Source organism: Echinococcus granulosus (assembly GCF_000524195.1).
Source record: "Echinococcus granulosus chromosome Unknown EG_S00338, whole genome shotgun sequence".
In the NCBI taxonomy this organism is placed as follows: Eukaryota; Metazoa; Platyhelminthes; class Cestoda; order Cyclophyllidea; family Taeniidae; genus Echinococcus; species Echinococcus granulosus.
This window is the reverse complement of record NW_020170718.1, coordinates 10,054-13,751: the sequence shown is the minus strand read 5'-3', so window position 1 is coordinate 13,751 and position 3,698 is coordinate 10,054.

The window sequence follows — 3,698 nt, the reverse complement described above, 5'->3', positions numbered from 1 at the left end:
GCCAGGGCTTCTTTGTTCATCACAGCACAGCAGGATCAGCTGCATAATGTTTTATTTCGGAACTGCTACAAACAATCAGCTCTAGTGTTATATAGCAAAATGGCCATGTTTGTATCCGTGGAAGTGGGTACTGTGGACTGTTGTCGTACAGGGTTCACAATGTGGTAAGAAGAGTGCATGGTCATCATGGGTGGTGCCACAATGTGGCATGCCCTGGGGATGGTCGTAGCCGTGGTGGTAGAGGAGCCAACTGACACTGAACAAGCTCTCCTCAACTGCTTTCTTGCTATATAGCACCAGAGCTGATTGTTTATAGCCATTTCTAAATAAAACATTATGCAGCTGATCCTTCTGTTATTCACATCACCAAGCAGCAATCATGTGGTACAAGGGCAAGGTGCTGAAGGGAGTATGAACCCAATGCTCCAAGCAAATACATTAATCAATCTGGCTACCGGTCTGGAAGCCGGTGAAGTAGGCAATCTATCGGTCAGTGAATCAGTCACTCAACCGAGAAACCGGTATAATTGGGACTGGTAGTAGAAGGGAGAAAAGAAAAATTGCAGACGCATTTATATCGAAATGGGCAATTGGAATGGAAGGAGAGAATGCAGAGCGGCAAAACGCGAGCCTATTTAAATAAAAACTTATTTAAAAGGAAAGGCAGAAAAATTAAAGAAAAAAAGCGCAGCAATGGTCGCGGGAGAGCTAAGGGCTGCGGGCTGTTGGCTATGAGGAGAAATGTGCAGTGACTGAGATTTAGGCTGAGGAGTGAAAATAATCACTAACACCCGTCTGCCCATCAGCCACCTACCTTTTACTACCTCAATGCACCAATCCATATGTGCACTTTTTATTCATCTATTCACTTACCCATCTATCCATCTGCAAGTCCATGTTGTTAGCATCAAAGTTCTACATTCATTTATTATTTCATTTATTCATACGTTCATTCCGTCGCATTCATCTTTTTGCTCTTCCAGCTATCCCATTCTCTATCTAATTTGCCGGCCGACTAGCCCGTCTACTGGCTAACCTTACCGAAGACTGATTGACTGACTCAACTTTGCTTGCAAAATGGAAAATAGTAAAGCCGTGCACTGGAACATCACCTCAGAGTTGTGCATTCAGGTGATTGCTAGAGGTAAGTCATTCACTAAAACATTTTGGAGGTAGAGTTTCCAATATTGTTACTTCGGCTCCATCTTAACAACTTGCCCATTCCCATCAATGGCAGCCTCTGGTTCCTGCTCTTTTTCCTCCTTGTCTGGATCGTCCTCCACATCAGCCTCTACTTCCACCAACATTGTCCCCAGTTGGGCGATTGAAAGCTCAACCGTTGAATGTGGAGTTACAGGGGTTGCAGATGATGATGGGACAGAGGCGCATCCCATCGAGGAGGGTGGCAAGTGTTACCACTCCGCCTGCTCATGCATTTTTAGCCATTAGTCAGGGCGGTTACAACGGGACTATTTCTTCGCAACTCACTGCCGATGTCTTCAAGGTGTACACGACAATATTGGTAGGTCGGAACACACTCGGATAGAATGCCGTTAATGAGACCTGAGAAAGTGTGGAGATGTGGGCGATTAGATGAGAGTAGAAGAAGTCGAATAAAGGCTAGAGTAAGGAAAGATTAATTTGGGAAGGGGATTCCTTGGTCAGCACTTTTTTAATTATCTCGATAGCAGTGGTAGTGATTGGAAAGATAGCAGTGGTAAAACGAGATGACGACGTTTATGTACAAAGGCATCCAGCGATAAACAGCCCTCATGCCCTATATGTGCTGAGTCAGTGTCAAAAAGACGTACGGATTAAAGGATGGAGAGCTGCACAATGGGAATGTCGAATGCATGATTTGTGGTAGACACAAGGAGGAATGAACCAAAGTGAAGGTTCCTTGGTGGAGTTTCGAGGGGGTGGTGGATGTTGTGTACGTCGCCAGCAACAGGAGAGCAATTTAGCGGTACAGCAAATTCATCGCTTTAATGATTAACTAATTAACCTACTGATTAGCTGATTGTTAATTGATGCTGCCGTAGTAAAATGATGGCTTTGGAGGTGGGATTGGGCACAGGTGCAGTGCATCTGAAAGCGTGGAGTGTATTTGTAAGCACAAAGTGAAGTTCTCTTGATTATTCAGTCATTCGGCGTGGTGAAATAAGGGAATTGAAGTAGTTAAGTGCAAATAGCGACCCAACAGCAGTAAAAGCTTCATTGTTCATGTACTCTTCTGCCCATGCATTTCGGGTCTCATTTGTTATGCGATTTTTTCAACCAATGCATTTGAGGGGGAGAGAATAGAGTTAAATCAGACTGACCAGAGCAGAGTATCAATAATCAAAAAAATTAGGAAAGGCCTATTTTTGCTGAGCTAAAGGTGAACTGTTAAGTCTTTTTTTCTCGAAAATAACTTCTTTGCATCTTTTAGCCATTAAATGGTTACAGGTGAATAGGTAATTTTTATGCTCAAACAAATGTCAAAAGCGGTTCTGTTATCCCTAAGGTGAATTAATGCAAACTCGCTCTGAAAGTCCTTCAAAAGCCAAGCGTCTCCGTTCTCTAACAAGTCCAGGTAATGAAGACAGCAAGCTATAAACAGATTTTACTTTCGACGAAATCAGGTCAAGTGCAAATGCAGTAGAGTCACGTCAAATAACCACATTCGGCTATTGCCCAAGCTGAACATAAATATACTTGTCAAGTGCAAAACACAATTTTCAAATCTTGGCGGCACGATAATCCATATATGCAGATTACCAAGGCTAGGTAGAAGTAGTAAAAACAGACTTTATTCTTTTTAGTTGCTCGTCCCCTTCACAAAACGTTTTTGATGAAAAACTGCTTTATTGAGCACGACAAGTTCAAAATGTAATTATTGAAACATGACTTTGCCCGACGAGCCGTATTGAGAAGATTTGACCTGCCAATGTGGTCATACACAAAATCTTATATTTAAGAAGAGGTATTTTTTAAAATTTAAAAGCAGCTTTTACTAAAGAAGCACATTTTGACGGCATAAGCAGTACAATTTAGTACAAAAAAATATAACAGAATAGTTTTAAGATTTTCTATCATTTGCAATATGGCATTACATTATATGTAATGTTGCATTATTTATGTTCCAATGTCATCTTTGTTAGCAGAATTTATCATGCATATAAGTAACATCGTACTCCGATTGGTTATTGAATTCCAAACCACAAGTTGGAACTTCAGTGATCGGTGTTGTGTTGGCCTTCTCTAAGTGTAGCGCAAAGTAGTCATTTTCCCCTTGTTCTTGTTTGCAGTTGCATCAGGCGTATTCAGTCTGAAGGAAACAACAATCGTTTGGCTACTGATTTTTGCAGCACCTCATCTTTTTGCAATTTATATTATTCGCCTGATAGAAAATTGAAAGCTCTACTGCACTAATCGCACTAACTGCACTAACCGAATTTTTCATGCCGTCTACATAAATGTGCGCTTTGGTAAATGCGATGACTTGATGCCCAGTCGTGATAAATTTGTAGGAGTAGCTGAAAATACTTAATAACTGCATACCTAGCTTGCTTCCCTGCATTCTAATATTTTCAGTTTATCCTATATACATTTGTGCGATGTCGGGATTTGCCTGTTTGTGTGTTTTAACGGCCGTCTGCGAGTTGATGCCAAGAAGTTTATTGCTGGTCTAAGGCAAGTGGCTAGGCTTGTCACGT